Source organism: Schistocerca serialis, chromosome 4, assembly GCF_023864345.2.
Source record: "Schistocerca serialis cubense isolate TAMUIC-IGC-003099 chromosome 4, iqSchSeri2.2, whole genome shotgun sequence".
Classification (NCBI taxonomy): Eukaryota; Metazoa; Arthropoda; class Insecta; order Orthoptera; family Acrididae; genus Schistocerca; species Schistocerca serialis.
Genome location: NC_064641.1, coordinates 245,107,323 through 245,122,092, shown reverse-complemented (window position 1 = coordinate 245,122,092; position 14,770 = coordinate 245,107,323).

The window sequence follows — 14,770 nt, the reverse complement described above, 5'->3', positions numbered from 1 at the left end:
TAACTTAGCCCACATTCGTCTTCACCATATATCAATGTTATCAACACAGATGCTAATATACTCCTTCTTCTCCAGCACGGAAATCTCATCCATTGAAACAGTACATGATTACGTCCATTCTCACAGTCCAGCAGCTAAACACAGATTGAGTCCTTTTCCCACCATTTTTCCCTAGACTGCTATCTTGGATTACGTCATGGAAGAGGAGAGGGGGAGGGATGACAACGCTCTCTGGTGGTGGTACTGTGAACTAGGTCAGTTTGGAACTCATGGTGAACACACTGGATGGAGCTACTGCCAGTGACAACTCAAATTGTTTAAATAATCAATGCATGCAAAATAAAGACTTACATCCATCATGTCCAGCAACTCAGCACAGACTAAGCCCACTTCCTGCCAATTTCGAAATGTGGGAGGGGATGGGTGGGGAGGGGAGGAGAAGTGGAGGAAGGGGAAGGGGTTAGGTTAGTGGAGGTAGCCCAAATGACCTCTTTTGTGACCAAAATTTCAACTGCCACATCTAGGTCACCATCTTGGATCCGCATGTTGAATAAATTTGGCTACAGTGCAGAGTGGGGTGGTGCTGCCCTTGCCCTACTACTGACTTGGACTCCACTGGGGACACTTTCAGTGAGGTCTGAATGCCTGCAGAGGAATGTCAGCCCGTTCCCCCTCAAGAGTTGAGACCAGAGAAGCTAGTCAATCTAGATGCTGTGGTCTGGAGTGTAGATGACTCATTCCAGACGTGTTACATTGCGTTCAGACAGGAACTCTGGGAAGTTTAGTCCATTCCTGAAATGTTTCTGTCCACAAACCAATACCCTGCAGATGTTGCTTTATAACATGGTGGATTGTCATGCTGATACAAACAATCATGGTTTCCAAACAATTCCTGTAATGTATACAGCACACAAAGCTGTAACATGTGTTTATATCCTTCCATACTTAACGTTTTCTTAAGCGCAGTAAGAAAACCACACATTAAGAACGAAAAACACCCCCATACTGTAACATATCTCCTCCGTACTTCACTGTTGTCACTACACATAACGGCAGATAACGTTCCCCATACATTCGCCAAACCCAAACTCTTCCATCGGATTACACGCTTCAAATCACTTGTGTCCAATCATCCTCATTCTAGTGACGTCTCTCTTTGCACCTCCTCAAGTATCGCTTTGTGCTGACTACAGAGCTGTGTGGCATATAAGGAGCTGCTCGACCATTTTACCCCATTCTTCTTAACTCCTTGCGTACGGTCACCGTTCTTTCTGGACTGTTGGTATCACTTTGAAACTCACGAGTGGTTCGTTCCGCTGATTTCAGGTAACTTTTACAGCCATCCTCCACAGTTCCCGACGGTTTCTGTTTGCCATTAAATGATTTTGATTTAGATGTGGTTGTTTTTAAGCATTTCCGAATTACAAAAAAAAAGGTTCAAATGGCTCTAAGCTCTATGGGACTTTACATTTGAGGTCATCAGTCCCCTAGACTTAGAACTACTTAAACCTAACTAACCTGAGGACATCACACACATACATGCACGAGGCAGGATTGGAACCTGTGACCGTAGCAGCATCACGGTTCTGGACTGAAGTGCCTAGAACCGCTTGGCTACAGCGGCCGGCTCCGATTTACAGTCACATCACCAACAGTAGTCTTGGTGCAGCTTTAGAAAGGTTGAAACGTCCCAAGGACATCAAATGAGCACCCCATATTCGAAGAGACTGAGATCTCTTGACCGAAAGTTCTGCTGTTTCTGCTTCTCTACTGACAACAGAATACTACTCGCCTCCTATTACAATGGCGGGTCGGCCTTTAGTGACATCTTTTTGTCAATTCCCCGTTACATAGGTAGGTCCAGATACTTTTGACCGTGTACTATGTAATTCTTCATGCACGATTATGAAATGTATTTGAAAAATTAATAACTGAAAGTGATGTAACAGGCGAGCTTCAGTTTTAAGAGTACCTACTTTTAACCCTTTCGCATCTTTTAATTTTCGACGAAATTGTGCATGTTGAGTTCAGCAATTAAGGAAAATTCATTTTTTTACCAAATTGTGGTTTGCAGACGATTTGTGTAGTTAGGCCGTGGTCACAACACGTTAATGGTGGATAGGCTGTTGTTTGACGGATTTTTGACTAAAAACGATGGAAGTTCTCTAACAAATACACAGACGAAAAAAAATCACAATACCAAGGAGGAGTTCTGGGACATAAATGAAAGTTGGTAGGCGTGTTTCAACATCTGAAAGATGATATCTATTTAAATTTTGCGACAGTCGCGTAAGAGTGACGCTAATAGTGCAGCTACGAGGAAGCAAATCAGGTTTACTTTAAATACACGCTATAACGGTCGTGAGCGTTAGTTACCTTTGAAATTGGACATGGTGAGTTGATGTTAGTCAATAATGCCTTTAAAGCGACAAAGACGCTATTATCAACACCTCACTGACGTTGAACGCTGTCCTGTAATAGAGCTACGTAAAGACTGATGTTCCTTCTGCGATATTGCAGAAAGGCTTGGCAGGGATGTAGCCACTGTGCATGACTACTTGCACCGGTGGTCAGTAGACTGTACAGTCGCAAGAAGATCGGGCTCCGGACGTAACACAATGAGAGGAAAGACTATCGTGTTCGGCGTATGGCTCTCGTGCATCGTAATGCGTCTGCGGCAGCTGTTTCAGCAGCTGTTGCAAATTGATTACTTCAAGAACAGCTCCGAGCCAGCCTGTAGCGTGCGTTCCACTGACCTCAAACCACCATCATTTGTGACTTCAGTTGTGTCAAGCGATAGCCCATTGTAGGGCAGCGTTGGAGGTCTGTTGCGTTTTCTCACGAAGGTTCGTTTTGCCTCGGTGCCGGCGGTGGCCATGTTTTGATTAGGAGGCCAGTTGAGAGCCTGCAGCCAACCTGCTTGTGTGCTAAACACACTGACCCACACATAGAGTAATGTTCTGGTGCGCGATTTTTTTATGACAGCAAGAGCACTCTCGTGGTCATCTCGGTTATCTCACGCACTCTGACTGCAAATAACGGGTGATCAAAAAGTCAGTATAAATTTGAAAACTAAATAAATCACGGAATAATGTAGAGGTTCAAATTGACACACATACTTGGAATGACATGGGGTTTTATTAGAGCCAAAAAAATACTAAAGTTCAAAAAATGTCCGCCAGACAGCGCTTCATCTGATCAGAATAGCAATAATTAGCATAACAAAGTAAGTCAAAGCAAAGATGATTTTCTTTACAGGAAATGCTCAGTATGTCCACCATGATTCCTCAACAATTGCTATAGTCGAATAATAATGTTGTGAACAGCACTGTAAAGCATGTCCAGAGTTACTGTGAGGCATTGGCGTCGGATGTAGTCTTTCAGCATCCCTAGAGATGTCGGTCGATCACGATACACTTGAGACTTCAGGTAACCCCAAAGCCGATAATCGCACGGACTGAGGTCTGGGGACCTGGGCGGCCAAGCATGACGAAAGTGGCGGCTGAACACACGATCATCACCAAACGACGCGCGCAAGAGATCTTTCACGCGTCTAGCAATACGAGGTGCGGCTAGAAAAAAACCGGACTGATGCTGGAAAAAACATTTATTTACAATTATTTACAATTTCATGTTATCTCCTTCAATGTACTCTCCTCCTCGGTCTCTACACCGCTCCATACGAATTTTCCACTGTTCATAGCAATGCTGCAGATCATTTTCGGTAAGTCCATAGATTACTTCCGTCGCTTTTTCTTTTACTGCTTCAACAGTCTCAAATCTAGTTCCTTTCAAAGCTGACTTGACTTTGGGGAAAAGAAAAAAGTCACAGGGGGCCAAATCAGGTGAGTAGGGTGGATGATCTAAGATGGGAATGTTGTGTTTTGCCAAAAACGTCTTCACTGACAACGCACTGTGAGCTGGGGCATTGTCTTGGTGAAGGATCCATGACTTTTTTCTCCACAAATCTTTCCGTTTTCTCCGTACTCGCTCACGTAGGGTAGCCAGGACGCTAATGCAGTAATGCTGATTCACTGTTTGTCCCTCTGGTACCCAATCAATGTGCACAATCCCTTTGATGTCAAAAAAAAAAAACAATCATCATTGCCTTGAATTTCGATTTTGACATTCGTGCTTTTTTTGTCGTGGAGAACCAGGAATTTTCCAATGCATCGATTGGCGTTTAGTTTCGGGATCGTAAGTAAAAAACCACGATTCATCGCAAGTAATAACATTTTATAAGAAGGTGGGATCACTTTCAATGTTTTCCAGGATATCAGAACAAATCATTCTTCGGCGTTCCTTCTATTCAATTGTGAGACACTTTGGAACCATTCTTGAACACACTTTGTTCATGTTGAAACTTTCATGAAGAATCTGCCGAACACTTTCCTTGTCAACTCCTGTTAACTCAGACACTGCTCTGATTGTTAAACGGCGATCTTGTCGAACAAGTTTACCGATTTTTTCAATGTTTGCATCAGTTTTTGCTGACAATGGTCTGCCAGTGCGAGTGTCATCACTGGTGTCTTCGCGGCCATCTTTAAATCGTTTAAACCACTGAAACACTTGTGTTCGCGATAAACAATCATCGCCGTACACTTGTTGTAACATTACAAACGTTTCACTTGCAGATTTTCCTGGTTTGAAACAAAATTTGATGTTAACACGCTGTTCTTTCTGTACACTCAACATTTTCCGACGCACAGACAAAACGTCAACTACTTAAAACAGACGCCACGGGCAGACTGAGTGCAGGAGGCAGATGAAACTCGAGCAGTAGGCGGAGCGAGAGTCACGTGACAGGCCACGCGACTTTCAGCCTTATTGCATTCGTTTTATTGTTTCACCAGTACTAGTCCGGTTTTTTTCTAGCCACACCTCGTATGGGGTGGAGCGCCATCCTGCATAAACATCGTACGTTCCACCAGGTGTTTATCAACCAGGTTGGGGATGATGCGATTCTGTAACACATCGGGGTACCTCTCACCCGACACGGTAGCGGTTACAAAACCAGAATCACGCATTTCCTCGAAGAAAAAAGGCCCGATAACGGTAGATGTGGTAAATCCAATCCATACCGTGACTTTCTCGTCGTGCAATGGAGTTTCCACGACAGTTCTAGGATTTTCGGTAGCCCAAATTCTGCAGCTGTGGGCGTTGACAGACCATCGGAGCGTGAAATGAGCTTCGTCGGTCCACAACACGTTACTCAACCAATCGTCTCTCCCGCCATCTTTTGAAACGCCCACACCGCAAATGCCCTCCGCTTCACTAAATCGCCAGGTAACAGTTCATGATGCCGATGGATTTTGTACGGATAGCATCGGAAGGTACGCCTAAGTGCCAACCAAACAGTAGTGTATGGAATGCCGGTGAGACGTGTGACAGCACGAGCGCTGACTTCCCCGTGCATTGACGAACCTGCAACAGTCTCCATTTCTTCCTGAACTGTGTCAGCAGCATTACGCCTTGTGCTCGGTCGGCCACTACGGGGTCTATCGTCTAAACAACCCGTGGCTTCGAACTTCGAAATCATTCTCGCCACAGCTGCATTTGTCAACGGACCTTTACCCGTTCGAATCCACTTCCTATGGCAGTAGGATCGTAACGCTGAACTAGCAAGTTCCCCATTCTCATAATACAGCTTCACTAAAGGCGCCTTTTCAGGTAACGTCAACATGCGACTGCTGGCGCATCTGATTCTCTCTCTCATTACAGCTCCTTTTATACACGATTGCCATGTGCAGTCACTGACGTTTTGCTGTCCAGCGTCATCTGTTGGACATTTTGTGAACTTTTTTTGTTGTTGTAATAAAACCCCACGTCATTCCAAACATGTGTGTCAATTTTTACCTCTCTATCTACATTATTCCGTGGTTTATTAAGTTTTCAAATTTGTACTGACTTTTTGATCGCCCGATATATACGTCAGTCTGGTGATTCGATCTGTTGTGCTGCCATTCATGAACAGCATCCAGGGTGTGTTTTCCAAAGCTCGCCCACACACCAATGTTGTAATACAATATTCTCTACAGAGGGTCGACATGTTGCCTCGACCTGCTCCATCACCAGATCTGTCTCCAGTCGAGACAACATCGGACGTCAACTTCAACGTCATCCACAAACAGCTTTAACGTTCCCTTGTATTGACCGACTAAGCGCAACAAGCATGGAACTCCACCTCACAAACTGACATCCGACACCTGTACCACACAATTCATGTATGCTTGAACGACGATAGCACATTGGAGGGCAGCGTTAGAGGTCTGTTGCGTTTTCTCACGAAGGCTCATTTTGCCTCGGTGAAATGTACCAGCGTTTCACATCTGCAATGGCTTACCTTGTGCTTACATTCACCTGTGATCTTGTAATGTTAATCACTTAGTTACTCTACATTAATTATTTCTTGCTGTTGTGATTTTTTTCCGTCAGGATATGAGTGTAAAACACTGATGTGTCTTTCACAGCGCTTAGCCAAATATGATCCCACATAAGTTTGTTCTCAAATGTTTGGCTACATTATGCATACATAACAGTTACATTTCAACACACAAAGCAGTGGTTAAACAGTGGATATTCTGTGTGGTATAGAGAGACACATCAGCTGGTTGCTGCGTTTACACTTATGTGGCACCCTCTCTGCATCTTTACATTTTGAATTGAGTTACGAGTTCTGCTTATTCTGTTGTCGATTCTCTACTGTTATTTAATTCATTGTCCAATTGTCGCTGATATCTGCATTTTTCTCAGATTACAGTACATACATGGCCACTGTCTTAAAAATGTCCGACAGAACAAACACCACACATATATTAATAAGTATACTCCTTGATGGTAATGATAACTTCAGTGTGTGTGCACACTATGTCCGAACTATTGCGGGAATCAGGTAAAGCTGTGAGCAAAGAGGATAATGGATGGTGGACACCAGATGTGCAGTATGCGAGAAATTGAGAATCAGAGTTGGACAGAAAGCGTGTCCAGACAGCCGAAGTGGTTAAGGCGACCACTCACGTAAAGCTGGAAATTCAGGTTCGAGTCGTGGCCCGGAACAAGTTTTCAATAGTCGCCAATGAATTTAATTCAGTGCCCAGGGTGCGCCTGAGATCTGTATTACTCTTAAATGAAAGACGATGTATGTGTTACACAGAAATGTTATATTAAATTAGGAGAAAAAATTCAGTCTAGACACCATTCTCCACAATATCATCAAATGTAGACATTGCCGGTTTTAGTCTGGTACCAATAAACAATTTTATTCCACAAATTTCACTATGAAAAAGGGAAGAGCTCGAACTACACTACTGGCAATTAAAATTGCTACACCACGAAGATGACGTGCTACAGACGGGAAATTTAACCTACAGGGAGAAGATGCTGTGATATGCAAATGATTACCTTTTCAGAGCATTCACACAAGGTTGGCGCCGGTGGCGACACCTACAACGTGCTGACATGAGGAAAGTTTCCAACCGATTTCTCATACACAAACAGCTGTTGACCGGCGTTGCCTGGTGAAACGTCGTTGTGATGCCTCGTGTAAGGAGGAGAAATGCGTACCATCACGTTTCTGAGGTTGATAAAGGACGGATTGTAGCCTATCGCGATTGCGGTTTATCGTATCGCGACATTGCTGCTCGCGTTGGTCGAGATCCAATGACTGTTAGCAGAATATTGAATCGGTTGGTTCAGGAGGGCAATACTGAACGCCGTGCTGGATCCCAACGGCCTCGTATCACCAGCAGTCGAGATGACAGCCATCTTATCCGCATGACTGTAACGGATCGTGCAGCCACGTCTCGATCCCTGAGTCAACAGATGGAGACGTTTGCATGACAACAACCATCTGCACGAACAGTTCGACGACGTTTGCAGCAGCATGGACTATCAGCTCGGAGATCATGGCTGCGGTTACCCGTGACGCTGCATCACAGACAGGTGCGCCTGCGATGGTGTACTTAACGACGAACCTGGGTGCACGAATGGCAAAACATCATTTTTTCGGATGAATCCAGGTTCTGTTTACAGCATCATGATGGTCGCATCCGTGTTTGGCGACATCGTGGTGAACGCACATTGGAAGCGTGTATTCGTCATCGCCATACTGGCGTATCACCCGGCGTGATGGTATGGGGTGCCATTGGTTACACGTCTCGGACACCTATTGTTCGCATTGATGGCACTTTGAACAGTGGACGTTATATTTCGGATGTTTTACGACCCGTGGCTCTACCCTTCATTCGATCTACATCTACATCTACATGTATACTCCGCCAGCCACCCAACGGTGTGAGTCGGAGGGCACTTTACGTGCCACTGTCATTACCTCCCTTTCCTGTTCCAGTCCCGTATGGTTCGTGGGAAGAACGACTGCCGGAAAGCCTCCGTGTGCGCTCCAATCTCCCTAATTTTACATTCGTGATCTCCTCGGAAGGTATAAGTAGGAGGAAGCAATATATTCGATACCTCTTCCAGAAACGCACCCTCTCGAAACCTGGACAGCAAAATACACCGCGATGCAGAGTGCCTCTCTTGCAGAGTCTGCCACTTGAGTTTGCTAAACATCTCCGTAACTCTATTATCACGCTTACCAAATAACCCTGTGACGAAACGCGCCGCTCTTCTTTGGATCTTCTCTGTCTCCTCTGTCAACCCAATCTGGTACGGATTCCACACTGATCAGCAATACTCAAGTATAGGTCGAACGAGTGTTTTGTAAGCCATCCCTGCGAAACCCTACATTTCAGCAAGATAATGCACGACCGCATGTTGCAGGTCCTGTACGGACCTTTCTGGGTACAGAAAATGTTCGACGGCTGCCCTGGCCAGCGCATTCTCCAGATCTCTCACCAATTGAAAACGTCTGGTCAAAGGTGACCGAGCAAGTGGCTCGTCACAATATGCCAGTCACTACTCTTGATGAACTGTGGTATCGTGTTGAAGCTGCATGGGCAGCTGTACCTGTACACGCCATCCAAGCTCTGTTTGACTCAATGCCCAGGCGTATCAAGGCCGTTATTACGACGAGGTGGTTGTTCTGGGTACTGATTTCTCAGGATCTATGCACCCAAATTGCGTGAAAATGTAATCACATGTCAATTCTGGTATAATATATTTGTCCGATGAATACCCGTTTATCATCAGCTTTTCTTTTTGGTGGAGCAATTTTAATGGCCAGTAGTGTAAAAAAAGAGGAAACTGGAGTATACGGTTGAGGTGGTGGTGGTTAGTGTTTAACGTCCCGTCGACAACGAGGTCATTAGAGACGGAGCGCAATCTCGGGTTAGGGAAGAATTGGGAAGGAAATTGGCCTTGCCCTTTCAAAGGAACCATCCCGGCATTTGCCTGAAACGATTTAGGGAAATCACGGAAAACCTAAATCAGGATCGCCGGAGACGGGATTGAACCGTCGTCCTCCCGAATGCGAGTCCAGTGTGCTAACCACTGCGCCACCTCGCTCGGTAGTATACGGTTGAAAATGTGCCATAAAGGAGTAATACAAACTGCACTTGGTAGAAGAAGAAGCAAAGTTCACGTACGGTTTTAAACACAATGTTTGAAGAAATCTGGTTACAGGTGAAGAATATAAGATACCTGCATGTAGTGTGTAAAGCAATCGCAAGTGGCCTTACGTTGAAGTGTTCGCCGACAAGACGGATTCGAGCACCGTTACTGCATTAAAGGAAGCATGAAAAATCAGTTTATAAAGCCTCGCTTTTTTTTTTGGATCAGCTTAATAAGGATGGTTACATTGTATCTAAATGTGGCTAATTGGTCGTTGTACGCCTACCATCAGAACAGCTATTTGTGGAGTTTAAAGCTGATGGAATAATTACTTTTAATGCACACTATTTTGCGAAAGTTGTAAACTTTAAGTTCTATGCAGAAATTTCACAAGATTGTCTCGGAGGAGAGATGTCACTGTGCACACAAGGAGATGTGGAATGCTTTAACACTAGTGTCAGGGAATAAGAGGCAAAATTAAAATCCCCAAATGCTCTCGCATTGAAGAATTGTAGGAAGAAACGAAGCTAACCGTTAGAGATATAAAACATATAATTTCAGGAACAAAATTAGATACGTTTTGAATTCGAGAACATACTTTCTTTGTAGTTGTCAGATCATCGGATGGAGAATAAATTAGAACATTCCAATGTTAATTGTAAATTAAAAATTAAACCGGATAGTATTAAAATTACACCAAGAAAAAATAAAGAGTTGATTTCTGTGCGTAAATACTTATGCAGAATTTAATAAAGATGTTGTACAAGAATATTTGTTTTCGTGTTCTCTACCTCGCCAAAATTCCTAAAAGAAGACTGCTATTTACGATTATCTATGTATGTGGGGGAGGGGGGAGGGGGGGGGCGGGAAGAAGCTGTTGCAAGTGCCAAGCAAGGTTTATGTACAGAGTGTCCAAGTTCCAGTTTCAAAACGCTGTGGAGGGGAACCACTGCGCAGAATGACGTCAAATCCGCACAGCATATTATTGACACAGGAGGGAACGTCATGGAACAAAAAAATTTAACGAAGATTTGATCAATAAATGGCGCTGTAAGCGATAGAATGTGCACACCTACAGATGCGCAGCACACGGCTAGCGACGGGGCGTGGTCGGTCGTCTGCATTCTCTCTTTCACTTATCGAAAGTCCACCTACTTCGATATGCTTCTTTCCGACGTCTCTTCACTCTGTGGTAGCAGATACGTGTTAGGCAGTGTAAAGCAGCGTTGATGAAACCTCTTCCTAATACCTACCACACATAGGCCGCGTAACTCGAGTTGAAACTCAGTTCTTGAAAGTTCAATTTTAAAAAATCGGGCATTCGGAGGAAGCAGTCTACTTGCAGTGAGCATTTAAAATTAAATTGAATTTGGTTTTATTCATATGGAAACACATGAAATGGCTATCAAACCCGTATTTACTATGGTAATACTGTGTCATTCAAAGTTAACTGTCTGTACAACATAGTTTCACTCGGAAAGCAGCCAGAATTTTTGCAAGTACAACCCGACTAATTTTCATGTTCCAACAGTCACAGACCCACAACTATTCGCGAGTTAAACATTTAGTCGCTTCAGTGGTCTTCTTAGGAAGAAGTGCTCGCCAAAGTATGCCGTACAGAGCACGAAGTATGCCACACGGAAAGTTCACACGTTCATAAATCTCCAACTATTTAATTTAGAAACACAAAACTTTCATTAAAATGTTCGTAACTCCAATCGCTTCAGTCACAACACTATCTAACCGAAATGAACTCACTAGGTCTTCATCTTAAAGACTATTTTTACGGAGCTATCTAACCTGGTGTTATCCGTAGGCCAGTCAGCAAGTGACTTTCTCGAATTATTCTATTCACTACCCACTCCACTATATGCGTGCGGGAACAGCTTAATTCTGATTGTCTGTCGATCTAAACGACCGATCAGAATGTTCCTTCCAGATCATTCTCGCGGTAAAACTTGCCTTATTCAGTCACTAATCTGATAGTAATTATCGTCATTAAAACTTCAATTTCTAGTATATTGTTTAATCAAAATAAGCAAAGTGCAAAATATCCTCCAAATTGATATTTAAAATTATTGCGCCTCTGACATTCATTCTGGCTGCTTTTATACAAAAGCAAGCTCATACCGACATACGTCATCCGAATCGTGATTGCACCATAACTTTCCCACGGTTCGTTTGTACAAGGTTTTACATAAAATGACTTATTAAGTTTTAATGTATGTCCCACATACACTTTCTCACTCATGCTCATTCACTCACACAGAAGAATTATAAGCAAATAATAATTTTGAGCGATTTTTGTATTACGTGATGTAAAGTAACTAAAGTTTTTAAAGGAAAATTCTAAGTAATTGATTTTACGCACTGATAAATTTGTAATGGCTTCAAATGATAATGAAAGCCGATTTGTTATTGTTTCTAATTGGGTTTTATAACATAAGCGTCGGTTTTAGGACTTTCAGGTAATTTTCATTATCACTGGAATTTGTTGTTGTTATTGTGGTCTTCAGTCCTGAGACTGGTTTAATGCAGCTCTCCATGCTACTCTATCATGTGCAAGCTTCTTCATCTCCCATTACGTACTGCAGCCTACATCCTTCTCAAGCTGCTTAGAGTATTCATCTCTTGGTCTCCCTCTACGATTTTTACCCTCCACGCTGCCCTCCAATACTAAATTCGTCATCCCTTGATGCCTCAGAACATGTCCTACCAACCGATCCCTTCTTCTAGTCAAGTTGTGCCACAAACTGCTCTTCTCCCCAATCCTATTCAGTACCTCCTCATTAATTATGTGATCTACCCATCTAATATTCAGCATTCTTCTGTAGCACCACATTTCGAAAGCTACTATTCTCTTCTTGTCCAAACTATTTATCGTCCATGTTTCCAGTTATCTTGCTCCCCAAATAGCAAAACTCCTTCACTACTTTAAGTGTCTCATTTCCCAATCTAATTCCCTCAGCATCACCCGACTTAATTCGACTACATTCCATTATCCTCGTTTTGCTTTTCTTGATGTTCATCTTATATCCTCCTTTCAAGACACTGTCCATTCCGTTCAACTACTGTTCCAAGTCCTTTGCTGTCTCTGACAGAATTACAATGTCATCGGCGAACCTTAAAGTTTTTATTTCTTCTCCATGGATTTTAATACCTACTCCGAATTTTTCTTTTGTTTCCTTTACTGCTTGCTCAATATACAGATTGAACAACATCGGGGAGAGGCTACAACCTTGACTCACTCCCTTCCAAACCACTGCTTCCCTTTCATGTCCCTCGACCCTTATAACTGCCATCTGATTTCTGCACAAATTGTAAATAGCCTTTCGCTCCCTGTATTTTATCCCTGCCACCTTCAGAATTTGAAAGAGAGTATTTCAGTCAACATTGTCAAAAGCTTTCTCTACGTCTACAAATGCTAGAAACGTAGGTTTGCCTTTTCTTAATCTAGCTTCTAATATAAGTCGTAGAGTCACTACTGCCTCACGTGTTCCAATATTTGTTCGGAATCCAAACTGATCTTCCCCGAGGTCAGCTTCTACCAGTTTTTCCATTCGTCTGTAAAGAATTCGCGTTAGTATTTTGCAGCCATACCAAATAAAAATCTGAAATCTTGACAGCATCATTCCAGCAATAACAAAACGCTGTGTACCAAATTTGAACAAAATCGAATAATAACTAATACGAATTATTTAGATTCGTAGACGGTATGAATTTTCGTACCGACTGAATGTTGCTCTATGCAGTTCTCGCGGCAGGCAGCCTCAGCTGCGCTGTGAACAAACCGTAAAAGAATGTAGCCATCTTGCGGCCACCGTACCAAACGGCTGCGTGCCTTACTGCAGCAAATGTCATATCGTAATAACTTACTACATTACACACCCCTTACGAACCTAAAATTACTATTAAGTTAATTTAAGGTTCATATAACGTCAATGTTATTACTGAATTCTTTATTTGAACCAACAAATTTAACTATGGTATTTCTAATGAAAATTGTTCGTATTTACCAAATTTTTTTCAAATGAACGAAATATCAAAATTACGTTACAGTTTTTTACTATGTTACATCAGATATCTAAGGCCTGGACTTGATAGCGAATAACAAATTTGATTTACAAAATTTCCTTTTTTTCCTTCAGAAATAATATCTTTCGTACAAAATTCAGCATTTTAACATTTTCCAAAAAAACATTATTAATACAACCATTTACATTAATAAATATTCAAGTTTTCCTCGAAATTAAACATTTCTTTGAAGAATTACTTTACGAATTTCTATATCGTTTTGAAATGAATTAAACACTTTACAGTCGCTATGTTAATATTCATGAAACCAAATATTTTATTTTAACAGCTTTGGGATGCTTCCTTTTTATAAATTAAAAAAAACGCTTTCTGTAGCAGCACTGGGGTATAACAATTTTCTTTTTCACACTTACACTTGGGTTGCTTTAAAGCACTTCACTGTGATACAGCGCCCAGCCCTCAGTCCTCGACCTGGTTTCTTATAGTCTCGTGTCAGGTTTTTCAAAATTTCGTACCTGCAAAATACAGTACATCTAAGCCACCATTTTTAATTTCTGCACCCTAACTTTACACATACACACACATTATTCTTTGTATTTTTTTTCTCAAATTTAAAGGAAAAACTTTGTGAGGAACCTTCCAGAATTTTAGTGTACTCAAAAATTATTGCTTATTTTCACAAAACTTTTTTTTCAAGAAACTCAATATTCATTGAAATTCATCATCCTTTATCAAATAGTCCTCTATAGTACTTATTACTTTCCATGAAGAATGAATTACCATTATCCAGAAATAATAGCAGTATCCAAATTGGCACTATTACTTTACGTTTTTTCAAAAAAATCATTATAAGTATTTTATAGTTAGAGAATTTCTAAGCAAGTTCCTGTCGAAAGTGATACTTATTCTTATATAAGCTAGCCAGCTTCCCCAGGGGACACCACTTTGACGAAGCACTGTCCGTGTGGGTGGAGAGGCTTGCATATCCGCGGGAAGCTGAGGGCTATGCCAAAGATACAGGACCTACTGCTGGAAAGGCCTCAGCCGATGGATCAGATTAAGAGTGTCCCACAACATCCCATCTTCCCTATCCACTCCTAGTCCTACCCTGTTCCCTAACCCAACCCAAGGTGTGATGCGATCCATGCTGAGGGTTGCGTGGCACATGGGAAGATGTGTCACAAACGGAGCCTCAGGGATACCAGGCGATCTCCCTGAGTAATTAGCC